The sequence below is a fragment of the Ambystoma mexicanum genome, chromosome 6q (assembly GCF_040938575.1).
Source record: "Ambystoma mexicanum isolate Mex_15411 chromosome 6q, UKY_AmexF1_1, whole genome shotgun sequence".
In the NCBI taxonomy this organism is placed as follows: Eukaryota; Metazoa; Chordata; class Amphibia; order Caudata; family Ambystomatidae; genus Ambystoma; species Ambystoma mexicanum.
This window is the reverse complement of record NC_090937.1, coordinates 1,025,097,068-1,025,125,022: the sequence shown is the minus strand read 5'-3', so window position 1 is coordinate 1,025,125,022 and position 27,955 is coordinate 1,025,097,068.

Below are 27,955 nucleotides of genomic sequence, written 5' to 3'. Positions count from 1 at the left end.
GTGTTGTCACGTGGCCAGCTTGATACGGAGTGATTTGGCACGTGAAAAAAGTGCACGTCATCGTGTAAATTGAGGAAAGGACCTTAACACGTAAGCTCATCTGTGACATTACGCACACGGGTGTTTCCCTCGTGAAGGGTGCATAGTGATTCAGCATGTGAAAAAACAGCACGTCCGCATGTCAATGCGTGTAATCCGAGGAAAGGGACTACGTGCGTAAGTGACGTGACACACGTGGGCATTTTCCTCAGCACGGGTTAAAGGTGAGCGGCTCCCGGCAGTTCGCTGTACATGCCTTTCATGGAGACCGACGTGTGTGTTGCTACTTCGTGTTGTTTCGCGCAACATCACTACTTCACAGCGGATCAAGGATGTATCTCTTCTTTTGGCAGGGGTATTGGCTACGCGTGTTTTTCATTATCACGCTAGTCTGACGGTGAGTCGCGCATGCTATTTTCCCACTGCAGGTGCCCCTGTGTATCGCATACCCGTTTTCAAGGTCATAGTAGCCTGCGTGTCCCAAGCGTACATGTTTTTCGTGTCCCTGGGTGCCACCGCGTACTGCGGGAGGTTAATTCCTCACACGTGGGCTACCAGGGTGCGTGTACGGTTTTACTGCAGTTTTGGGGTGTCACTTCATCACCGGGGTCACATACAGCTTTGCAGGTGCAGGGGTGCTTATAACGTCTTGTATTCCACCCCCTTCACACCAATTGCCCAGGACAATTGTCGTGTACACCTCCCATTGGCACTTCTCCATCTGTGCCGGCACTACTCCATCTGTGCCATGGTTGGGAGGCCACGAAAGGTGAGGGGCACCTCAGCTGGGCGAATTCCTCGTGGCAGGCGTGGTCAGGGACGTGGCCGGGGTGTCCAGGGAGTAGGGGGACTCCAGGGTGTCCAGAGTGGCTGCAGAGGGGGAAGAGGCAGGGGTGCGCCAGCTCGGGACGATATTGTGCCACATGTTGGTGCAGTCATGCCACCACCCCCTGCGGCTCCAGGAGATGCAGTTCTTGCATCTGTCACTCGTGCCCGTGTGACCCGGCAGTCCGTTTCATCGACTTCCACGGGCCCAAGGGTAGTGGTAGCTGCAGGTGCAGCTGTGGACACCACCACCCAGGCTCAGGGTCTGCCAGGGCAGGCTGCGTTGGCACTTGAAGAGTCCATGGAGGATTTACAGCAGGTCAGGAGGAAGACCGTAGGTGCACACATGGCTGTCTTGACCGAGACACGTGTCCCTAGGGCAGTGATGTCATCTGCTGCCCTGACCAGCCGGATGTTGGCAAGTGCAGGGGCAGATGCAGCCAACAACACCCCAGTTGTGATTCTACCAACCAGGACAGTCGTGGTGAATGACCCTGGCACAGCGGATGATGCTGCGCAGGGTCCATTCCAGGGCACACAGCAGCCACTGACGCAAGTCGTCCTTCCATCTGCCACTCCCTTGGTTCAGACCTCCGGTGCCAATGGCCATACTGATCAGGGCGGCATTTGCCAGCCAGGGTCTGCGCCACTATCCAGGAGGAGGAAGGTTGCACCTGCAGCACAGGATGGAACCCCAGACACAGCCACTGCCTCCTGCACATCAAGGAAGAAGCCTTTCTGTGTGCAGGAACTGGACTGCCTTGTGGACTACGTGCGGGCCCACAGCCGTGACATGCTAGTGGGGCCGAATTGTAAAACTACGGCTGCCCATCAGAATACCCACTGGAAGCATGTCGCAGATAATGTGAGTGCATTCGGCCATGAGGTGCGCACAGCTGCCGAGTGCAAGAAGAGTTGGAATGACCTCAAACGCAGCACTAAGGCCAAGCGTGCCTCAAATTACAACATGACTCTCGAGGCACTCATTGCAGAGTTCATAACAGAAGAATTGGTCCAAGGAGTGGGAGAGATGCAGGACTGTGATGCCCCGTCCAGTGAGTGTTGTTGCGTGTATGCCAAGCCCATGTGTGGTTTGCCTGTGTGATGTGTTATGCTTGACTGCCACTACATGTAATGTGTACATGGTTCTCATGTGCTAGTCATGCAATGCTTCACTGATGCGTGCATGCTGTGCAGGATGGTGGACATGTAGAGCAGACGGGGACTCTCCTCATCACCACACTTGCACCCTACTCACATGCTATTCACCCAGATGCCCCTCCGGTCCATGTTCCAGCTCACCGGCCCTTCGTCATGTAGCCAGGGGTGTCTTTCTTCTCAGCACTGGGACTATGTCATTGCATGACTGACGTGCATGTGTCCTCTGCCTGCATGTGGGAACTCCACCGAGGCATACCCCCTTGCCCCTACACCCTCCCTGCACCCCAATTACACCATTGCACTGCTGTGCATCCTTTTGGCGTACTGCATTGGCCTGTTCAAGTCTCCTGTGTACATGTTGACTTCCACCAGCCAACCTGCCAGACACAAGCAGTGGGGTACATCCTCTGCCCTTCATGCAGGGTGTGTCACTTGGACTGTGCAGATGGCAGATGCTCCGCAGGGACATGAGTGCCGATTCATGCTCCATGTGCATTCTATGCATGCCCCTATGTGTCCTTGACTGGATGATCATTGTAGTACGTGTCTTGGATGAGCAACATTTCATGGCATATCTTCAGCCATCCCATGCCCACTCTGGCCCATTCCTGCATCAAACACATGTTTAGGGTGTCACAGTCTGTGTGGGGCACAGTCCTTCCCCAGTTTCAGGCCCACTGACTCTGTCCAACTGGTGTAGTGTGTTTTTCACACATGGGTGTACTACTGAGGGTTTGTCATGTGTCCTGCTTACTGTCCCATCATCATCTGCTGTGTTGTCAGTTGACTCAGTTGATGACATTGGTGCTAGTCAACACTGTCTGCCAATACACAGGTCTCTGGCCACCCTTTTACTACCAGGCAAGGCATCCCTGCATTTTCACTCGGGGGGAGGGGTTTGCTTGTAGCCATTCCACCCATTGCATGCACATTGCACATGATGCCTGAACTTGCCCATGCACTGCCTTCACGTTTTTTGATACACATCATGAAGTACTTGTTCATGTAGATAGTGAGTAACGTACACATGTTCTGCACTGCATCAACTCACTTCTGAGCCATGTAACACCGTTCTACATGCGTACTCACTGATGCAATGTCAAATTGACCAGGCATGCATGGCAGGTTCTCTTTTGTGTGTGACATGTCTGCTTCATGTGTTGGCTGTCTGTGTGATGTCCATGTGTGAGTGTGTTATGTGCTTCTAACATGTGTACTAATGTTTTTTTCTCTCCACTTTTCAGATGATGACACAATGGAGCCAGAGTATGGTGTTGTCATGCCAGGCAAGGGTTGTTATCACAACCGCAGCCCGGCACAAGTGGGGGTCGTGGGGTGGTAGACCACGAGAACCCACGTGTGCAACAGAATATCTTGTCTTTGGCTGGCAATGAGTCCAGCCCAGATGACCACTCTGACGACCATGTCGAGTTGGATGTGCATCAGGGCCATACTTCAGGGGTAAGTGATTCTGATGTGGACACTCCTCTGTCCACGACACCTGCACTGAGGGGCCAGACAGTGGTGGGACCTCCGCCTGCGGAGGATTGGGACGCAGGGTCACCCTCCACACCAGTCGCTGATGTGCCTGGGGCATCACGTAGACGAGGGCATGTAGTCGTGCAGCCGAGGGCGGTGCCAACCCAACAAGGACGCCCGGTCCTTGGGTCCCGCAGGTGTCAAGCACAGCAACGCAGTGGCCGTGCGCCACCGAGGTATACTGAGTGGGAGCAAGACATGACTGCCAATTCAGAACGTCAGGGGGCAGCACTTGATAACATTGCTGTGAGCATGGAACGTGTGGCCCAATCCGTGCTCCCCCCTGCTAGGCAGGTGCTTCTCCAGCGGCAGGCGGCGCAGTCCACGGTCCGCTCACTCAGGCTGGGCATGGCGGCCTCTGACAGGGCACGCCAGGCTGAAATGTTGTCTCTGCATCAAGCAATTACTGCTCACGCAGAGGCACACATGGAGGCCCTGAGGGCTGAGTATGAGACCCTCATATCCACTCTGGGTGCCCTCTTGACGTCTGAGAGGGTGTGGTCAGAGGAGAGGTTTGAGCAGCTTGAGCGTACCATTGCGGCTGAGCTACATGCTTGCCGGGAGGTACATCAGTTGTCCAGCCAGACCACGCAAGAAGAACTCTGTGTTACACATGTTACCTTGCAAGAGGAAGCATGTGTATGACAGGAGGTTCTGCATTCAGACCTGCGTGTCATTGCTGCACGGAACCAGGCTCACCCGTCCGGCAAACTTGCTGCCGACGAGGGGCAAACTGCGCCTAGGCGTGGTCAGGCTCCTGGCCCACATCCTCCTTATCAGGATGAGGCAGACACGGACAATGAGATATCTCCCACATAGGTCACGCTGTGCAGGCGTTGAACCCATGGAGGTTTTTTTTTTTGTCTCAACATCATCGCATGTGGGTGTTGAGGTGCACCTTGTACCTCCCCCCCTCCTGGATCCCCCCGGGTCGTATGTGGCCTTTTTTGATTTTTGCTTTTAGTTTAGTTAGTTAATATTAACTATTTGATAGTTATTTTAATTAGGTTATGTAGGTTGTTCATTGTTAGTTTAATTAGTTAATATAGTTTAATATTGTTTGTCTATTGTGCATTCATGTGACGGTGTGGTGCTTTGTGGCTTTTGAAAGCATCCACTGTCTGTTCCAGCTGAGCCCTTCAAGCTTGTCTTGTGTATGTGTTTGCAGCTTGGGGTCCTGACTCACATATGCCACTCCTGCTTCCCTTATCCATGGGCTCGCTAGGATGGTTCGGTGTTACACAATTGTGCACAAGGGCTTTGGACTTTCTTAGTAACTGTGGTCTGTCTGCTGCTGTACTACTTGTGTTAACACCCTTATTTGGGATTGGTTGCATTTTATCCACCCCATGTCTGTAATCAATTTGGGTGAGTATGTGATTGATGGCTCCATTCATTGATGTGGATTGTGATGTATGTTATTTTCTTGCCTGTATATGAGCTTGATGCACTTCATGCTGTAGACGGTAGCCTGCACCCTTGGCCTGTCAAAGTGACACTGATGGTGGGAGGAGTTTGGATGTAGGTCTGTAACCTAGCCCAGTGACAACCAGCATGTAGACACACACACAGGGAACTTTCCAGCCTTATTGATTTATTTAATGCCCTTTCTGCAGGAAGATGAGCCTCCAGACTACCTTTGCCAGCAGACACAGGGACGACTAATCCAGATTACTGGCCACGTTCGGTGGTGCAGACGTGTGGATGTGTGCGCAAGCAGAAGCACAGGGCTTGTGCTCAGACGTCCGACAGAAGCAGATGTGTTTCCAGGAGCTCCTGGCAAGTTGAGCAACACAAGGGCCCCCACCGCAGACTAGTTTCCACCAGACCACTTGCACATGGATGCTAAGTAGCACCAGTGCTGGGGAGCTTTGCCAGGCATTGTTGGAGAAGCACACAGTACAGCTGACATGCGTTGAGGGCCAAATGCCAAGTGGCTTTACATGTTATCAGGGGCACACACAGGGGCCATCAAACATATCCTTGAGGACGCCCTGCTCTATTGAAGCAGAGTAATTAGGGTAGTAGCGTTCCTAGCCAGAAACTGATACAGCACACAGGGACAACCAGCGAGGCTCAGACTCTTGGTGAGTGCATGTCATTTGCATGTGCAAATTGCCACGTGCACTACCTATTTAAATCTGCGGCAGCCAGAACACAACTTGTACTGAAGTTGCACCTTGCTATACGCATCTAGCAGCTCACCCAAGGACCATTGTATCATGTGTGATTCTTGACCCATTGCTCTTCCATTTCCCGCGCGGCCACATGCGCCAGACTTACTGCATTGACAGTGTATGTACTATCGGTGGGCCAAGCTAACGTATGGGTACATAGCAGCAGACAGGGGTGTTTGTTTGTCGAGAAGTCACTTACTTTGGGGCATGGATGTGGTTGTGTATTTGTGTTGTAAACACACATTCAGATTAGTAACTCACGCTCTCTTTGCAGCATTGAAGTGCTCCTGTTACCGGACCTAAGAGTGCGCAGGCAGGAGGCCAGCACTCACCCCAGAGATAAGTCTCTCTTTGTCTTGCATTTGACTAATTTGGTACAATGTGCATGATGAACTTGTTTTCTCTAATTGAGTATGTGTTTTTGTGAATAGTTGTATTTTGCCTACTTTCCGCAAATCCACATTCACTCTCCTGCCCCTCTTTCCGGTTATCCTGAATACCAATGCCTGTCCATGCAACATATACCTGACCCTCCTTCCCCGCCGGGGTCTCAGAGGCATGTGTTAGTTTGACCTTGCAGGCTCCCAGACCACGGAGGGGGTGGTTGGTTCGTGCCACTACTGCGCCTGCACACCGGAGCTGTGACAGTACCCATCATTTGTCGCATCATCATTGTATGTTATGTACCTTAAATGGTACCCATCCTGTTGGACCATGGTTCAACTGTGCTACATTGGTTGTACTATCATTGTGCTTGTGCATGTGCTTTGACATTTCCTGCTACTTTAAGTCATCTACTGGAGACTCTTCCAGGGTTTTTTGGTGCCTACAGCCTTTTTCCCTGGTTTGTGGGTTTGCCTAATTGGAGTTCTCTGCGATTTGGCATTTTTACCAGTAAAGGTGGTCTCTGAGGGGGCTGGACCCTATTTACACGCAAGCTGGAACATGGAGAACAAGGGGTAGGGTGATTCTGTAGTCAGGTAGAATTGATGGGAGAAGGCTACATACCCCAGAGACAGTTGTTCAGAAGGTCACAGTGATGTGTAAGGGAGGGCCTTTTGTTGTTGGACAGTTGGCATGGCCTACAGTGTTTGGGGCACTCTGACATTGTAATTGTGGGGTACTATGTACATGATGTGTTGTGCTGCTCAATGCCTGTTCCTGTGTTGTCTTTACTTTTCAGGTGTCAGTGTATTGGTGTGGTTTGACATGCTGGGGTGTTCACATGGCCAAAGTTCACATGTGATGTGTACAGGACACTGAGGGTCACTTGATTTCACATGCATATATTGAGAGCATGTCCCTAATGACACACACAGTTGCACAATGATCCACCACATGTACATCCACCCTTCCATGACCACAGGTGCACACAGATTGCATTCTCAGGCCTGCGGTGTCCATGCAGCACATGATCTATTACCATTTGGGTATCCTGTGCATGCGTCATTTGGTTGTAGATTTCATTAGTCTTTTTCATGTGATGCTCAAGGTGTATCTGCAACACAATGGCTGCTCAAAGTGCTCTGTGCTGAGCAGTGTGTTGCAGGAGACACACACAGCACACAGGTTCGGGAGTCGGGATTTTGCCATGCACAATGTGCATGTGAATGGGCATTCAGTGTTGTGTTCATGCTACGACTGCTGGAAAGCATTTGTGTCTGACTTTGTATGTGTGGGAGATTGTTGGTCAGTCATTTCATCTGATTCCATGGCAGGCATCATTGTCTCATGCCAGTTTTCATTTATGACATGTCACTTTGTATATTATTAGTCATGTGTTGGCCATTTGCTATTGCATGCCATGTCATGGTGTTGCAGACAAGGGTGATGTGGCTTGGGAGGGTTTGGGTTGTAAAGATACCAGTGGGGGGTGCCTGTACTCCCACTCTCTATATGGTAGAGGAGAGGCACAGAGGACCCCGGCCAAGATTCTCTATTGTGGTAGCAATGGACGAGCAATCAAGGCCTAGCTTCTCAGGAGGTGATGCAGGCTAGTTCTTAAATACAGTGTAGTCCCCACAAAGGAATGTCCACACACTGTATTACTGAAAACACAGTCTTTATATAATTAATATTCAAAGGTATGCACACGATCACAATAACGCATTTTGTACTCAGAAATCAACAATGATAAATATATACAATTCTAAAGTGGTACCACCAATGTTATCAAATCTCATTAATGTGCATCAACTGTACAGTTAAAATGTCACACAGATGAATAACGAGGAAACCAGCAATAGAGATAGGAAGGAACGCAAGATGGTTGAAACCTTAGGCAGATTACTGGCCTCTACCTTTAGACACAGTTCTATGTGGAGGTCTCCCCACCTGGGCAACCTGTAAAATAAAGATATATAGCACAATCCCAGTTCACATATTGTTCACTAGTCTTATTTCCTCCTATTAAGGTTTTACCCCCCCAATGTACCTGGTGGAGTAGAGTTCTTCGAAGACGCGTCGAAGGATCCTTCTTGAGTGACTCCCTTTAAAGCAGGAGCCACGGATCGTCGAGAGGCATCGAAGATGGTGAACTTGTCATTGGTGGCGGCGATGAGAAGTTCAAGGGTTACGAGACCACGACGTCGATCCAGGCAGTGCTCGTCAGCGACTTCCTGCGAGGATGAGGTGTGCGGGGCACCTCGGCGATTGATTGTTCAGGACCGCAAAGAGTTTAAGAAGAACTGTGGCCCAACAAGGGCATCGAGTCGTTGAAGTATTTGTGGCCTTCAGGTGGTGGGAAACCCACCAACGGATTCTTCTCAGTGCGTTGGTCGTCCTCGACTTTCTCCAGCGGGACAAAGCAATCAACGTTGCGGACAAGGGAGTCCTTCAATTCAAATGCTCTTAGTCAAAGGAGCGGGTGGCTCCGGTCATCGGCGGCACAGCGTCAAGTGGTCCCCACGGCTGGGCAACACAACTTTGACGGGCCTCCAGCGGTTACACAAACCTGCAAACCCTGGTCAATGGCAATGGACTTCGACAGCGGCGAAGTCCGGGTGCTTTGCTTCGTTCTCCTCAGCGGTCCCGTCTCGGGTTGACAGCCTTTCGAGGGTCTGACTTCCAGGTAGCTTCGGCGAAGGTTAGCGGTGCTCGATGGTCCCTCGGAGCATGGGAAGAGGGCGCCTTACCAGGTCCTCTCTCGGATCAGTCCTTGACGAGTTCGGCAGCTTTCAGCTCAGGTCGAAGCAAATGCAACAGCAAGTCTTCGTCTTCCAGCTGGGCGTCGAGGATCAGCAGTTCCAGTTACTCTTTAAGTGTAGACACAGCTTCTGAACAATTTCCAGTGGCGAGAGGTCCCCAGATATACTATCCTGTCTCTCATCCACAATGCTGGGTCACATGCAGCAGCCAATCATACAGAAGGGCATTCATGCAGTCAGTCAGAAAATCAGGCACACAGTGCATTGAGGCCATTCTCCTCCCTCTCAGACACTCACAACAAGGAATGTGGATTGGGACAAGTACCCAGCCATTCAACACTACACACTGCATTCAGGCCAGTTTCGGGCAGGGCTGTCTCAGTCTTTGTCTCTCATACCAGAAACCAGACAGCCACAACAAGAAGTGCATATTGGTCACACACTCCATTTATCCAGGTCCCACCCACAGGGCATACCGACAACATACAGTCACTGGGAAGGCTCCAGCCAATCTGGACTGGACTTCACAACAACACCATATATGGAACTTCCACCCAACAGCCAGTCAGGGGGAAGAGACAGAGTCAGGGCTTCCCAGGACTTTGGGAAAGCAAGGTAACCGGCAATAGAAAGCAAGAGGCCACAAGGGCCATCTTGTTTTCCATCAGGAATCAACTGATTCCAATGGCAGGGCCTGGGTATCCCAAAATGGAGGATACTCAGAGCACCTGTCAAATTCAGCATGGAGCTGCTTCCAGCCCATACCCTGCTCTGCGGGCCACCCACAGGTGCCCAAACAAACATACACTAGGGGCACAGGGTTGTACCCCCCACCCATGTGTGCCGTAAGGGTATCCCATGGGTCTTTTCACCAAACCAACAGAGAGAGAGAGCTGCACCGCCAGGAGTCCCACATGAACTCCTGCGCGGAAAACACGACAGAACACACGATAAAAAGGCAGTAAAGGACAAGGATACAGAGGCCCTGTCCCTCCGATGCATTTCCAGGATCACAGTCGCCCCCCCCAGACTGAGGTGGAGGGTGCCTAATCTCCCACGGGATAGACACCCTCATCCAGATGGTCAACATACCTTCTGGAAAGGCCATCTGCATTATCGTGACTCTTCCCTGGTCTGTGCTCTATGGTGAAATCTAGCCCTTGCAGGCTAATGGACCACTTGAGCAGTTTCGGGTTTTCACCCTTCATCTGCATAAGCCACTCCAGGGGCTTATGACATGTTTGGACCTTGAAGGTAGACCCCGTAAGGTAGGGCCTAAAACGCCTAAGGCTCCAAACTATACTGAAACATTCCTTCTCAACAGTAGCTCACCTACGTTCTCTACCCTTGAGTTATCTACTGATGAAGATGATATGATGTTCCCTCCCTTTGTCATCTAACTGGGACAAGACATCTCCAATTCCGGTGTCGCAGGCATCCGTCTGGACGATAAAGGGTCGGCTGTAGTCAGGCGCACACAACACGGGTGCCCTACACAGACTTTCTTTCAAGCCATCAAAGGCTCTCTGACAGTCTTCAGTCCAATTAACCTTCCTAGGTTGTTTGGGTGAAGTCAGAGCTGTCAGTGGTGCAGCTATGGTTCCATAGTCCGCCATGAAATTGCGATAATACCCAGTGAGGCCCAAAAAGGCTCTCACCTGGGTTTGAAAAGTGGGAGTCTCCCAGTCCTGTACATCCTGTACCTTACTGGGGAGAGGTTGGATTTGACCCCTCCTACCTCATGATCAAGATATGTGACTTTCCCCTGAGCTATCTGGGGCAGTTGGTGGCCTTGATAGTGAGGTTAGCCCTTTTCAAGGCCTGCAACACCTTACCCAGATGTGTCAAATGCTCTTCCCAAGTGGAACTGTAGACGGCGATGTCGTCTAAGTAAGCCACACAAAAGGCTTCCAGCCCACTGAGCACATGGTTGACCAATCTCTGGAAGGTGGCAGGGGCATTCTTCAGCCCAAAAGGCATGACCCTAAACTGGTAGAGTCCCTCTGGTGTTGAGAACACCATCTTTTCCTTGGCATGGTTGTCAGAGTTATTTGCCAATAGCCTGAGGTGAGGTCAAAGGTGCTCACAAATTTGGCAGCACCTATGGTGTCCATGAGCTCATCAGCCCGGGGCAATGGGTGCACGTCAGTTTTGGTGACGGCATTGACTCCTCTGTAGTCCACACAGAACCTCCAATCCTTGGTACCTGCCAGGGAACTTGCCTTGGGGGGGACAAGGACCACAGGACTGGACCAGGGACTGGTTGAGTGTTCAATAACACCCAGATCCAACATCTTGGTGACCTCAGCCTGGATGTGGTTCTTAACAGTATCTGACATACGGTAGCTCCTGCTTTTGACAGGCACGCTGTCACCAGTGTCAATCTCGTGCTTACACCACGGTGTAAAGCCTGGTGTCAATGAAAACAGAGAGGCATACTGCTGGAGCAAAGCCCTGCAGGCCCTCTGCTGCTCTGTTGTGAAATCTGGAGAGAGATGTACTCCCTCCATTGAGCCATCCTGAGGGTTGCTATACAGCAAATCAGGAAGGGGCTCACTCTCATCCTCTTCTTGCTCTGAAGCTAGCAAGAGACATGAGATTTCTGCTCGCCGGTGGAAAGGCTTGAGCCTGTTAACATGGAATCCCTGAGGTGCTACCCCTGGGATTCCTTTGTCAACCAGATAATTGACCTTGCCCATCTTGGAGATTATCCTGAATGGTCCAGTCCATTTATCTGCCAATTCCTGAGGGGGCTCCATCACGAGGACCTCCTGTCCCGGAGTCCAATCCACTTGCAACGCTTTAAGGTCATGCCAGTACTTGTTCGATTCCTGGCTGGCCTTGAGATTCGCTGTTGCCTGACCCATCATCTGTGTCATCCTCCGCCTGAGACCTAACACTTAGTCCCCCACTTGCTTGGCGGGACCTGGAGGGGTGGCTTCCAAACCTTCTCTGATCATGGCAAGGGCCCCCCTCACAGGATGTCCAAAGAGTAACTCAAAGGGGTTAAACCAACACCCTCTTGAGGTACCTCTCTGTAAACAAACAGCAGGCATGCCAGGAGGAGATCCAATTTCCTCCTTAGGGGCTCTTCCAAAGCACCTTTCATGCCCTTGAAAGTTGTATTAAATCTCTCAACCAGACCATTGGTTTGGAGATGGTAAGTGGTGGAGAACTTGTAGGTTACTCTGCATTCGTTCCACATGGTCTTCATGTAACTAGACATGAAGTTGGATCCTCAGTCAGAGACAACCTCCTTAGGGAATCCAACAGGGTTGAAAATGCCCAGGAGAGCCCTGGCAACCACCTTGGTAGTTACAGTCCAAAGGGCTATGGCCTCAGGGTACCTGGTGGCATGATCTACCAAGACCAGGATGAACCGATGTCCACCTGAAGTGGGAGGATCCAGGGAACCGACAATGTCGATGCCCACCCTCTCAAATGGTGTGCCAACCACTGGCAATGGCTGCAGTAGGGCAATGACATTGCCTCCAGTCTTGCCAGACAATGACAAGTTGGGTAGGTCCTGCAGTGGGACTCCACTTCTACTCCCACCCGAGGCCAGTAGAAATGGGCAGAGAGCCTCTGCTTAGTCTTCTTGGTACCAAGATGACCAGCTAAGGGCACCTCATGCGCCAACTGCAGTAGGAAGGGCCTGTAAACCTGGGGTACCACCAACCTCTTGAGGGCACCAGGTTCAGGCTTAGTGGGCTCACTAACAAGGAGCTCACCCTCCCAATAAATTCGGAATGTCCTAGGCACTTCTCCTCAAGTCCTGGGACAGGGCCTGTTTCCTCAGACCCTCGAGAGAGTGGCACTCACTCTGTCCCTTACAGAAGTCTGCCCGGGAGGGTCCCCCTTCAGCTAACAAGCATTGAAGATCGGGATGATCCTCCAGTTTGAGAACCTCTCCCACAGGAGAGTCTTCTGGCTCTTCTCCCACAGGAGTTGAGACAGGGTTTACCACTGGACCCAACCCGTCCGAAGAATAGATCCCAATGGGTGCTGTAGGAACAGCAGGAAGAGAAGGAGCTCCCTCCACAGAGGTGGCCTTCTTGTTCTTCCTTCGTCTTGCCTTAGGCCTCGCCTTTGGCTCGGGTACCTGACTCACAGCCAGACCCTGTGTCACTTGTGACCGAGTGACCGCGGCAGCAGTCATGGGGAGACAATCCGAGATCAACCCCAACTCTACTAGATCATTACCTAACAGAATGTTAGCAGGGACATTGTCCTGAACCAGGACAGGAAGCTTTGCTGTCTTGTCTCCAATTATGAGTGTGACTAAGCCTACAGGCGATAATTTGGGAGGCCCACCAGCTAACCTGGTGGTTCTCAGAGGAGCACCTACATAGTCCTCTGGCTTGAGCAGGGTCCTGTCCACCACTGTCATGCTTGCCCCAGTGTCTCTCAAACCAATAGAAGGCTGGCCATTCAGGAGGACACTTCTAAACAATCTACGGGTGTACTGTGGGATAGTCACCAGTACTTCCACGTACTGGTCCCAGGCCCCAAGGGACACTAAGGAAATCTCTACAGGATCACCAAATGTGATCCATGTAGAGCAGGAGAGGACAGTGGGCTCCACCTCAGACATGGGGTAAGGGTAGGTCAGGCTGACAGCCTGTACTCCAAGTGCCTTACCTTTACACTTGGAGTCACCCCTCTTGTGATCCCGAGCCCCACAATCCCAACAAGTGCCAGGAGTGCGAGTTACGGTAGTGGAACCACTGGGAGCCTGCTTTGCAGCAGGTGTACCACTACTCTTATTCCGAGCCACAGATGTCTTATCCCCACTTGATTTTTGGGTCTTCGGGGAGGAGGGTTTAGGTTTACCCGACTGTGACTGCTTTTGGGACTACTCAACTTTCTGAGAGGCCCCCTTTTCTTTGTCCTTGTCCGTCCCACTGGAGTCCTTAGGGGACACCCGGTGGGAGACCCACTTGTCAGCCAGCCTAGCCAACTTAAAGGGATCCAAAATGTTCTGGTCAGCAACATACTGACGCAGCTCTGGTGAACAGGCTTCAGAAAAATGCTCAAAAAACAAAAGGTGGGACGATTCAACAAATGTTTTCACTTTGTATCCATCAATCCACCCCATCATGTTCATGTGCGCAGCACTCACCCAGTCAACGAAAGACACATTCTCTCTTTCTCTCTTTTCTTAAAATCCCTGAACCTTTTAAGGTATTGGGTAGGTGTTTTGCCAAACTTGGCAATCAAAGCAGATTTCATACACTCATACTGACCCCTGTCGTCCACACTCAGCTTCAGAATACAGTGATACCCAGTCTTAGGCACTCTGCTTAACAAACACTTAGCCCAATCTCTTTTGTCAACATCATGAATTTCACAAGCCATTTCAAACGCTTCAATCCATTGGAGGATATCAGAACCCTCCACAAACACACCAACCAAATCTTTCATAAACTTTGTGGCTGGGGACCTGCCACTCTCAACTGGTTTAGCTGATGTCTCCACTCTAGCTTTCTCTAGCTGGATTCTCTGACATTCAGTGTCCTTGTCTTTGAGTTCAAGATCCCTATTCTTGAGTTCCACTTGCTGTGCCAGCTCCTCTTTCTTAAGCTCAGCTTCTATATCACACTTGCGGTATTCAAAGGCCAATTTCATCCTTAATAACCCAAGTTCTATGGGATTGCTGGGGTTCGGAACAGAGGCAGCAGGAATGGTGGCATTCCCAGAAACAGATTCAGTGGAACCCCCAGGGGCAGTGTCCTCATTGGTTGCATTCCCCCCCTCATCAAGAGTTTCACCATCCATATGGTAGTCCACCAGGGCAGCTATCAGCTCAGACCTAGACTCAGCCCTAGACTTATCCACAAAGTCTCACTCCCTGGCTTCACAAGCATTCTGGAAAGCCTCTAAGCTCATCCTAGTCAATTTACCATTTGCAATAGACTCCATTGTTTGTAATGCAGTTATTTTGTACACAACCAAACCTTAATTTAATAAAGTGCAGATGTTTTGTAAGTTTACTGATTATTAAAATGATAAGCATCCCACTGCTGCCACCAGTGTAAAGATACCGGTGGGGGGTGCCTGTACTTCCGCTCTCTATATGGTAGAGGAGAGGCACAGAGGACCCCAGCCAAGATTCTCTATTGTGGTAGCAATGGACGAGCAATCAAGGCCTAGCTTCTCAGGAGGTGATGCAGGCTGGTTCTTAAGTACAGTGTAGTCCCCAAACCCCCACAAAGAAATGTCCACACACTGTATTACTGAAAACACAGTCTTTATATAATTAATATTCAAAGGTATGTACATGATCACAATAACGCACTTTGTACTCGGAAATCAACAATGATAAATATATACAATTCTAAAGTGGTACCACCAATGTTATCAAATCTCATTAAAGTGCATCAACTGTATGGTTAAAATGTCACACAGATCAATAACGAGGGAACCAGCAATAGAGATAGGAAGGAACGCAAGATGGTTGAAACAATAGGCAGATTACTGACCTCTACCTTTAGACCCAGTTCTGTTTGGAGGTCCTCCCACCTCGGCAACCTGACAAATAAAGATATATAGCACAAGCCCTGTCCATATATTGTTCACTAGTCTTATTTCCTCCTATTAAGGTTTTACCCCCCAAATTTACCTGGTGGACTAGAGTTCTTCAAAGATGCATTGAAGGATCCTTCTTGAGTGACTCCCTTTAAAGCAGGAGCCACGGATCGTCGAGAGGCGTTGAAGATGATGAACTTGTTGTCGGCAGCGGCAATGAGAAGTTCAAGGGTGCTGAGACCACGACGTCGATCCAGGCGGTGCTCCTCAGCGACGTGTACGGGGCACCTCGGCGATTGATTGTTCAGGACTGCAAAGAGTTTCAGAAGAACTGTGGCCCAACAAGGGCGTTGAGTCGTTGAAGTCTTTGTGGCCTTCAGGTGGCAGGAAACCCACCAGCGGATACTCCTCAGCACGTTTGTCATCCTCGACTTTCTCCGGCGGGACAAAGCGGTCGACGTTGTGGACAAGGGAGTCCTTCAATTCAAATGTTCTTAGGCAAAGGAGCGGGCGGCTCCTGTCATCGGCGGCACAGCGTCAAGTGGTCCCCACGGCTGGGCAACACAACTTCGACGGGCCTCCAGCGGTTAAAAAAACCTGCGAACCCTGGTCGACGGCAATGGACTTCGACAGCAGCGAAGTCCGGGTGCTTTGCTTCATTCGCCTCAGCGGTCCCATCTCGGGTTGACAGCCTTTCGAGGGTTTGACTTCCAGGGAGCTTCGGCGAAGGTTAGCAGTGCTCGATGGTCCCTCGGAGCACGGGAAGAGGGCGCCTTACCAGGTCCTCTCTCGGATCAGTCCTTGACGAGTTCGGCAGCTTTCAGATCAGGTCGAAGCAAATGCAACAGCAAGTCTTCGTCTTCCAGCTGGGAGTCGAGGATCATCAGTTCCAGTTACTCTTCAAGTGTAGACACAGCTTCTGAACAATTTCCAGTGGTGAGAGGTCCCCAGATGTACTATCCTGTCTCTCATCCACACTGCTGGGTCACGCGCAGCAGCCAATCATACAGAAGGGCATTCATGCAGTCAGTCAGCCAATCAGGCACACAGTGCATTCAGGCCATCCCCCTCCCTCTCAGACACTCACAACAAGGAATGTGGATTGGGACAAGTACCCAGTCATTCAACACTACACACTGCATTCAGACCAGTTTCGGGCAGGGCTGTCTCAGTCTTTGTCTCTCATACCAGAAACCAGACAGCCACAACAATAAGTGCATATTGGTCACACACTCCATTCACCCAGGTCCCACTCACAGGGGGTACCTACAACATACAGTGACTGGGAAGGCTCCAGCCAGTCTGGACTGGACTTCACAACAACACCATATATGGAACTTCCACCTAACAGCCAGTCAGGGGGAAGGGACAGAGTCAGGGCTTCCCAGGACTTTGGGAAAGCAAGGTAACCAGCAATAGAAAGCAATAGGCCAAAGGGGCCATCTTGTTTTCCATCAGGAATCAACTGATTCCAATGGCAGGGCCTCATTATCCCACAATGGAGAATACTCAGAGCACATTTCAAATTCAGCATGGAGCTGCCAGCAGCCCATACCCTGCTCTGCGGGCCACCCACAGGTGCCAATAAAAACATACACTAGGGGCACAGGGTTGTACCCCCCACCCAGGGGTGCCGTAAGGGTATCCCATGGGTCTGTTCACCAAACCAAAAGAGAGAGCGCTGCACCGCCAGGAGTCCCACATGAACTCCTGCGCGGAAAACACAACAGAACACACGATAAAAAGGCGGTAAAGGACAAGGATACGGAGGCCCTGTCTCTCCGATGCATTTCCAGCATCACATGGGTGACATACCAGGGATTGTGATGGACTGCTTTGCAGGGGTGTGTGAGACACACCTTGCATGTGTTCCTTTTGGTCACACAGGATTGGTTATGTTTAAGTAGCTAGGGATGCACACAATTTAGCACTTCCGGGGCAACATTCTCAGGGTGGTAAGGTTGTGACAGTTGACTTTGTCATCATTGATTGTCACCTGGTATATGCCAGGACTGTGTGCACTCCGCAGGGGTGGGAGTTTAGGTGAAGAATGTGGCCCCAAGCTGGGTCCGGGCTGCCTCGCCACGTGCCCTGTCCCCTCCCATGGGCAGCGCCTGTGCCTGTGGTTGGGGATTTGGGGGCACCACCATGTCCACCGGTACCTCCTGCCGTGTTGCAACATTGTGCAGGACACATGCTGCCACAATGATCCTGCACACTACTGGGGGTGCATATAGTAGCTGCCCACCAGAGCGGCCAAGGGAGCTGAAGCGTGACTTGAGCACTCCGAATGTGCGCTCCACTATGCCCCTGGATGCAATATGGGCATCATTGTATCTTACCTGGGGTGGTGTGGTGGGGTTCCGGATTGGCGTCATCATGTGGTTGCTCAGAGGGTAGGCACTGTACCCTGGGGAGGTGATAATAGTTGAGATTATTAGAGTTTGGGTATTTGTCTGTGTATGACTTGCATGCATGTGCACAGGCATTTGTACTCACCTAGGAGCCATGTGTCGCCATGTTGCCCAGCTTCCACGGCCCGGCTCAGGGGGGACATTCTGTATATAAAACTGTCATGGCTGCAGCCAAGGTAGTTTGCATAGACAGAGGTGATGATTCCTTTAGCATCGCATACAACCTGCACATTGATGGAATGCCAGTGCATGCGGTTCTGATAGATGTGCTCAGTGGCCCTAGGTGGACGTAGGGCCACATGGGTGCAATATATGGCACCGAGCACTTTGGGGAAGTGTGCCACCCTGTAAAAGTCCTGGCCCACGGCCTGCCTTTCTGCAGGTGTTCTGGACATGTATATGTGCCTTCGGACTGAGGGGCGTGCAGTGATGATTGCCAACACCTGGTGTAGGCAGAGTGACTGCGTGGCGTGTGAGACCCCCCCCCACTATGGCAGTAGTCCCCTGAAATGACCCAGTGGCCAAAAAATGCAGGACATTGAGCACTTTCTCAAGGGGCTCAATGCTTGTAAGCACAGGGGATGTAAGGTCATCTTCCCACTCCCTGATGAGGTCTAGGATGATACAAGGTGGAAACCTATACCTGCCATAGACGTGGTCGTCAGGCATCCCAAAAAGGCTGGTCCGGGATGAAAAAAAAATGCGGGCCTTTACTATTCTCTTCCTCCTGCGGTGTCCCACGATCAGTGCTGCGACAAATGGGGCATTCATCGTAGTTGTACATACGTGTTTGTTGTTTGCGTGCACTTTTATAGTGTGTGCAGGGACGCTTCCGCCTGCCTTCGTGTGGCGGATGCGTTGATGCCTATGTGCGTCTTTTGCCATGCGTGGGTTTCCCGTATTCGAATCTATGAATACGGGTTGTTCTCATGCGTGTGCGCATTCCGTGTATTTCCCTGCAGTACTTACCCAGTTATGCCTTCTTATTCACGCGTGTTACGCCCCGTGTCCCTCCCCCTTTTTGGTGTGTGCGCGGACTTTGTGCCCTTTCCCTGTGCGCATCGCGCACGGCCTTCCGGATGTTGCAATTACATGTGCGCACATGTGCGCCACGCACGGGTTTGGCGCACATCCCGAGGGAAACACGCACAGGGACTTCCATGAATCACACGCGTGTGCGTGTGCCTGTTTTTTCACGCTTGCGCCAGCTTGCGCCAAGATTTTCCGTGCACGTTTGTTCCATGAATCGGCCTGTAAATTCCTTTTGATTTGTAAAACTCTTGATATCCTTTGTTGTGATACGGGTACAGCATCCATGCAGGGGCAAGCTGTTCATACTGCACAGACTCTGTGAGCACCGAGGTTTGCTTATGAAGTGTCAGTATTTTCATTGTTTGGCTTGACAGTTTTGCATGCAGCACACGTGTCATTTTATAGTTAGCATTAACACACTCTAAAGAGCATTACTGGATGAAACAAAGAGCAGCACCAATGTTGAAATGAAGAGTCTGAGGCTGAGGCCAAGTTGTGTTGAGAGCATGCATCCAGTGGCAGCAAGATATGCAGCGTTCTATTACTATGAGAAAGAACATAGAATATATGGTGCATTTTGCATTTAGTGAACTCTTAGTAGCATATGAATGAGAGGCCGAAGTAGACACATATAGTACAGAGAAGCTGCCTTTCAGTGTTAGGGCAGTGGGCCACATTAGCAAGAGAGTTCAACTATTTATGGATTTAGCCTGTTAGGAGTAGATTATGTTGGAAGAGTTTGTAGGCAGAGAGAGCATAAGCTCCCGACTAGAAGCCTGCAGGTTGGTTGGCTAATTAGAGGGTATTTTACCTTCTCCCACAAGTGTTTAGACAATGTTGTGAGCCACAGAGGAAGGGACTGTGTAGATAGTGGCTGATTTAAGGGAGCTGCCCGGTTTCAGGAAACGGCAATAGAATGTGGACTACATGTATATTTTGGCTACTATATCAGTGATACTCCAATGCTGGAAATTACTAGAACACCAAAGTAATCCAAAATGGAGCGTACACCAAGCAAGAAGTAACACAGTTTATTATAAACCCAGATGCAGCTGGGAGAGCATGGTTCAAACAGCAGGGTGGAACACAACTGAGTGAAGAGAGCTGTCAGCGCCACACACTCTGGGCATAACTTGGATACATGAAAAGTATAATTTGCATGAACCAAATTAATACATTTGTTGCTACACTGTATGAAAGCTGATAGGTGGGACTACATCAGTCCCCTATATCCAAACAAAAGTTCAACAATTATAATTGGTCAATGCCATCCTAAACCCATTGTTTCACACCACCCATCATGATGTTACAAAACTTCCCACAACACCCTACACTTTTGTGTCAAAGAATTACATGTTTGTGCTAACCACTGGAACTTTATTTATCTGCCAGTGGTCAGCTCTCATGGGTTACACAAGACAACCTGAAATTGGCTGGGAGGAGACATTCAGATGGCATTCAACCAATTAGATGCCCCGCAGACCTCAGAAAGGACACACAACACAGTTGCATCCTAAGGACACCAAAACCTTCTCTGTGATTGGTCCCCTCCCGTCTCACCCCTTCGCCCCACTGCCCTCTTTCCAGGTCCTTCTGCCAAGGGACAATTTGAAACTGTTACCCCACTGCAGTGTTCATTTTATTTGCCTTTATTTATTTGTTGATTATCTACCATTATTACCAGCAAGCACCCATGTGCCTGGCTGGCCTCAAAAGTATATGATGGGCCCATTACCCGGTGGCTACGTTCTCCTGGGAATGCCAACTTGCAACATTTGTCCAGCACACTGCTGTAGCTGAGCACTCGAGAAACTTGTGTTTGCCAAGAACACAGGGCATGTGACTTTGAGGAGATACATGTTTTACCCACATGCAGCCTATACAATACAATGGTTGCTATGTTATTCACATTATATTACACAACCTAATCTACACACTTCCCCTGCCCCTTATCCCTATCCCAGGCATACCCCATTGACCCCGACCCCAACCCCACTTGGTGCCCTCCCATTCCCCACTCTTCCCCATGTACTTCTCGGGCTACACCAATGCACATGGCACATACGTTACTCTGCACAGCTGTTAATTATGTCTCTTTCCAGAAGAACCCCCTCCCCTGCTCCCCTGTGTCCCCCTCTCATCAGCCACGTAATTGGCAGGTGCACCCCCTTGACAGAATTGAATCTGCACCTTTGCCACATTCCCCACCTACAATCGATCTGTAGATCGACACTACCTTGCCCATCTTCGTTTTACAGTCTTGGGGGTCCACAACCTCATGTTCCTGTCCATGCCCCCTCTTCTTCATCATATTCCCCCAGGGGAGATTCTATTAACAAAGACTTGAGCAGGCCACCCAATGGAACCATAATCCTCTGTGTTTCCAGGCGGCACCCAGTTCATTTGTCCAATTTGCTCCAGCTTGTATCGACCCCGAACAGGTGTTTTCTGCCTTACCCCCATCCCATCAAAATTCAGGAACACCATATATCCCCCCTTTGCACATATTTAATATTAGCTCATCACCTCGGTGCAGCCGGTATTAGACCCCGGATGTGTTGATCCCGTGGATCTGTAACATAAGGACATTCATGTAAGAGGCTTGTTGTGTACTGGTTCACATCTCTCATCTATCCATGTCAACGCATGCACATATTTATTCCAGATTGCCCTGCAGCTCTAATTCACTTTTGCCACTACATCCCCTTCGAACCCCACTAATTACTCTCTTCGAAACTATACCATTCCCCCCTCCCATATGCCACCATGAAACACTGATCCCTGTATCCTCATCAATGACCTTGTGTGGCACCATGGCGTATTATGCCCCAATGCATTTTGACAGTGCACTCTGCTGTGAGTTGTGAACCAGTGCTCTCCTTTCCTGGGACTGTCTGTTATGTATTCTAATATTATGTGCTTGGTAGCCTTCATTTCCGCTATTCTCCCTATTTGTATATAATTGTGTATATACACCACTTCCCCTTTGTCAATCCAGTGAACTGTTACTGTCTGCCCCTGTAAAGGACCCTCATTTTACACAATGACAGGTACATTATACACCCTTCTTCCCCACTGTTATCTCATGGGGCAGAAAAAGCTTGGGCATCCCTGTAACATGTAGGATGAGAGAGCACACATAACAAGTGTGGAAGGAAAACAAATACATCCCAAACAATCTTCTGTTTTCTGTCATTACCAACACTACTGTGAGGCAGATCATCCATGGGCCTCCTTATCAAACTAGTAGCAGGAAAAAGGTCAAAGAAAACTGTGAAATACTCCCCATCAAGCAGTGTTCCACCCCTCATCTGTGAGGGAGCAGGCACTATTGTCTCTGAAGACATCTGAAATGTGGATCCATGGTCTTCGGTCAATTACTTTCACTGCAGTAATCATTGTGTAGACCATAGTATGTGGTTCCATGAAGCCAAGCTTGTTCCAATTCTGACTGAATTTCATAATTCCTAATGAGGATTTTGTCACCAGGGTAGAGAGGCGGTGTGTCTGGTGGAAAACTCTCTGCTTCTTGTGTGCCTGTTGAAGATTCTGCCGCCGGCCGGCATGAGCCACGGCACACCTGACAAGATATGTATTTTAAAGATTTTGTACATTCCATTAAGTACTTATTGAACTCTTCATCCAGTAGCTGAGCTTATCTGTTAACACCCGAAATTCTACATGCCAGAGTGGGAGGTGCATGCATTCTCCTGCCAGTAACAATTTAGTGCTGAGTCAAGTGATGATTCAGGTGAGCTGCATAATGCAAATAAAGTGAGCGATTAACAATGCAGCCAGTTTTTGTAAAGTGTCACAGTCAGCTTGGCCAAGTGCTCTTTAAGCAAGCCATTTAAAAGCTCCACCAAACCGTTGGCTTCTGGGTGGTACACTGGACATAGATGGTGCTATATCCCCAGGAGGGAGGTAACCTCCTTGAAGAGGTCATTGGCAAATTGTTGCCCATTGTATAACCTCAATTCATCACATATTCCCCACCCCAGTATCAACTCCCTCTCCAGAAATGCAGCTGCTTATTTTGCATCATTATAGGCACAGGATCCTGCCTCAAGCCAACATGAAAAAGGGCATGCTACTACGATCATTATATTTCATTTAATTTTTTGCATTTTTAAAGTGCTCACACAGCCTATGGGCATCGAGGTGCTGTTACAGGAATATATCTCTTAGTTGTGTATTTAAAACGTGCTTAACACCTGGAGGTTTTTAGGCACAGACCTCGGGATCGAACCTGTGTTGCTTCGTGTCATCTTGCTTCCAAGGCGAGCACGTTGCCACTGAGCTATCCTCCCAGGACAATATACCTATATGAGGCAAATTTATCTTGCATGTCGACATATTCAATATGCAAGTGCTGAAAGAGCTCTACCGGGTGCGGTAGTCTTGCCTTGACTGTCTTCAATGTGTGTCCATCCAGACATTTCTGGCAGGTCATGCAATTACTCGTACATTCATCATACAAATCATAGAGGTTTGGTATGAACCAAAACTCATTAATCTCTGCGGTCACATGTTTCTTTGACACGTGGCCCGTAAAATGTAGCTGCTCTAGTGCTACATTGAGTAATTTATTGGGCATTAGAGCTTAACCTGTGCTGTTGTGTCTCTACACTGAATCAGTGTGCGAGAGAGACCACCCTCTTTCGATCCATAGCTCCTTTTCCTCCTTGGGTGCTTCTCCTTGCAATTCAATGACTTGAACAATGGGCAGTGGATTAAAGGGCTCAGTAGTGTTAGAACTCTTGGGTCTCTTGGCCCTGAGCACCATCATGGGTATTTTTTCTTTTTTACCTTAATTTGGTAGCGGCTTCGGGCAGATGGGCCACTTCTTTTTCTGCAGTGTCGGACATGTCATTGCCTTGGGAAATAACATCCAGGCTGCCTGTGTGGGCAGCATATTTTATTATTGCAACCTCTACTGGTAGTGTTAACACCTCAATTAGCTGTGCCAGTAACTCTCAATTCTGAACGGGGGACACATCACTCCAGACTGGCATGTGCCCCTGTGTTTGTTCTGGGTGAGGACATCCGTCATCACTGTGCAATCAGAATGTGAAAACAAGTAGAACTTCTTTTTATAGTTGGGGTTGCCAACACTGGGGTATTTGCCAGTGCCTCTTTCAGTTCAGAAAAAATGTTAGTTAATTTCTGTGGTCCATTTAATGTGGCCCTTAACCTTTTGGGCTTCTTAGTGCTTTGTGAATGTGGAATGGTCAAACACCCATACCCTGCAGTAATTGCACTATCCCATAACTGCTTCATCTCGTTTATTGTATGGTGTGGCAGGGTCCTGTGTATTGCCTCCAGTCTCTTTGGTGTTATCTTTTACCCCTCTGCAGATATTATCTGTCCCTGGTACACCACCTCCATCTGACAGTACTGTAACTTCTCCCTGTCTACCTTGTACCCTTTCTCTGCTAGCAGGGCCAAAATAATTATTGAATCTGCCCTGCATTGTTCCTCCATCCCACTGCACACTAGGAGGTTGTCCACGTACTCTATCACTGTACTGGGTACTTGAGATATCTGGAATAGTGATGGGATTGAAAAGAACACAATTTTCAAATCCATCACTCTGAAATATGGCTTTAGCTGAAATATTACACAATGTCGTAGCTGGTTTCAGTCCAAGTGGAAACTCAGCCTCTACCTCAATGATCAGGGGGCGGAATCCTGTATAAATCTCCAGACCCCTATCTTTGCTTTTTTATCAGATATATGGCTGTGTTGCATGGGGATATTATGGTCTGTATTATGCCCTGCGGCCATGATGTGAGGAGTGTGTCGTAAATGCCCTCATCTGCCTTGCGGGAGAGTGGTATTGTTTCACCTGAGATAGCAACACCCCCTATTTCCATGTTATGCTGACCCCCCAGCTCCTTTGCACACTCTCACATCATGGGGCTTTTGGTCCATAACATTTCTCTGACCTTCTTCAAGTCTGCCTGAGTGTATATTACCTGCTTCCTCACTATCTGTGTCAGTTGCAGAACTAACCTTTCTATCATTCATATTGGGTAGGGGAGGTGCGGTTGGAACACTACTTCTCTCTCCTCCTCCTCCTCCCCCAGCTGAAAAAAGCTTCTCATCAGTTCCATATGTCAATGTCAACGTGGGATCAAAACAAAGAATCATACATCATTCAATGTTGTCCTCATCTGTCCCACATAATATTACCATGTCTTATTGTGTTTTTAGCTCCTCTAAGTACAGCAGTATCTTCACATCTGGGGCCACTTCTGTGTTTCACGAGGGCCTGAACAAAAGCTCTGTTTATGGTTGGAATGCCTTTCCTCTCTTCCTTGGTGCCCATTGCAGTAGTATTCGGACCCCGTACAACACTTTGGTGTGCAATGTTTGCCTTTGTAATGTGCTGTGTGTATAGTAGGCCTGTACAATGGCTGCTACCCTTTCTGGATGCATGCCAGGCATGAAGCACACCATCCATTTTTCTGAGAAGGAAAAAGTTACATTTAGCTTAATTAACAAGTCTCTTCTGAGTATGTTTATGGAAGGATCTTTTGAGTACAACAGAGACACTACCAGGTGTTGTGTGCCTATTGTTAGTGGTAAATCCTGTGTGACTGAAACTGTGACAATAGCCCAATTCAGGTTCTTCAGTTACTGAAAGGGTTGGGCACACAAGCACTTTCTGTGGGCACTCCTATTGGGGTGTCACATTCTGTGGGAATGGGAACGTATTCCCTCGCATAACCATTACTCCTGTTTAGTGGGGTAATGTTTGATGTCCCATCAGTGTAATGTCCCCTTGTGTGTGTGCCTTTGTGGGTGCTTGTAATGCATTTGTGGGCTGCCCTGGAATTCCCACTGGTCCTGCTTGTAAGAGCGTCTATGCTTGTTTTGGTGGTGGCTGCTGAGGCTGTGGGTTTGTGATTGGCTCCTGCTGCTGTGTTAATGCCTGCTGCTGTGTCAGTTGGCCCCCTCCTTGTGGTCACCCGGGATTGTAATTAAGCATAGGGGCACATTTGTGAAAAATGTCCCTGTTGGCCACATATGAAATCATGGCCCTTAAAATGTAGGTCCTGCCACTCTGTACCCAATTCCCTGGGCACTCTGGGGGTACCCTCTCCCTTGTTGATAGTGTCCCATTGGGTGATAAGTATCCCCTTTTGTGTAGTAACCAGGCTGTTGGACCACCTACTGCTGGGCATACTGTGGCTGTGGGTACCCCTATGTTTGTGTGCCTCTTCTTACTGGGAACCCCGCTGGTTGGGGGGGAGTCCATTCTACAGGGCATGGGGTGAGCACCACCCCTTCCATTGAGAGCTTTACTAGCTTCTTTTCCACTATTTGTGCTCTACCTTCGTGGCATTTTCATCTGACTCGTTCTCTCTTTCTTGCTTCCTTTTGCAATACTATATGATAGGTTTATCTCTGGCCTCCCCTTTGTTTCTATCCTCACTATTTTATGAAGTGAGGTCTGCACATCCGGGGGAAGCCATCAGACCAGTACATGGTAAAACATAGGTATGTATTCATCCCATGATGCTCATGTCGCTAGCATCCAAAGTACATGTACTTCTCGTATATATTCTGCAGGATCCTCGACTGGTTTCATATTCTGGCCAATACTGCCACCATGTCCGAAGTATCAGGAACCATAGTTCTGAGCACTTTTCACACATGGGCGCAACAGTTATTAAAGGGTGCTCCATTGTGTGCATTGCTACTCAATTTTCCCCCATTGTATCCCGCTTGCTCCCATATTTTGTCTACTTGTTCCCCTATTATTGCTGCAAACAAACTCTCCATAGATCCACTCGCAAGGGTGACCCCTGCTGTCTCCTTCTCGACAGGGTAGATCCTACTTCAAAGGTTCATCCGCTTTCTCCTCGTAGATCTTCCAAAGATCTAGAAAATTTTGCCTGATCTTGAGCTTTGATCCTTTATATGTTGTTAACAAATACAAAAACATATGTTCTATTATTCGGCTAACAAATGTTCCCTCTCCTGGCCATTCGCGAAAACACTGTCCCACAGTGTTGTACTGCAGATTGCCTCGGAACTCACAAAAAAGCAGAATGCAGGCCATAATTGGGACTCTGTGATGGAGGAACTTGGGTGAACATGCAGATATGAGTACACCCCTCGTGAGGAAAGGAAATAAGGGGTAGTGTGTGTGGGGGAGTGGGATATGCAGCATGCAGTAATAAAAACGTGGCATTAATGTCACCTTTACAAAACATTGCAGCAAAAATGCTGTGGTTTGACCCGGTAAAGGTGTACCCCATTATACCATTTAAGGGGAGCGAGGGTTGCGGGGGTTTCCCCTGCTCCCCTTAAATGGTATAATGGGTCAGGGGGTTGCAGGGGTGTCACCCGCATCCTTTACATGGATTGCAGCAGCAAAACCACAGCCTTTTTGCCGCAATTCTTTGTGTAAACAGCCATTTTTGCCGCAATTTTAACACATGGAACCGGATATGCACGATTGAGGATAGCTTTTAGTGAGGACACGTGGCAGAAGTTAGGTTCTTTTTTATTGTTATTATTATTTTTGGGATATTAGGGAGGATTTTATGGAGGAAAAACAGGAGTGTAGGGAACCTTTCCAAATGAGGGAAGATGATGATGTTTTTGCAGAATTGCTCTCAAGCGTTTCCCCATATTCTCTCTCTATCTATTTTTTACTTCCTAGCTTCCTAGCTCTCTATCCTTCTCTATTGCTGCATCTCATTTAATTCCCTACATTTCCTTCTCTATTTTCTTGCCTACCTCTTGTAATTAAAGAATTGCTTTTCCGGTGATCATGGATACAGCGACCTCCAATGATTCGATATATGTTAGGGAAAGCAATGTGTATAGTTCCATGTCCCCATTCTCTTACTGATATATGTGTGCAATGCATTAAATTGCTGGCCTATTTGCAATATTGATGTTTTTGTTTGACAATATATTTAGGGTGCAGTTTTATATGGGGTGAGCATATAAAATGGGGGTAGGGTTATATACTACAAGCACATGCAAATGTTACAACCAATGGCTCCAATTGCAAATTAGCTGAGAAAAATGCAGAATGTACATTTGTCCAAGCACTTTTAGACACATGACACTG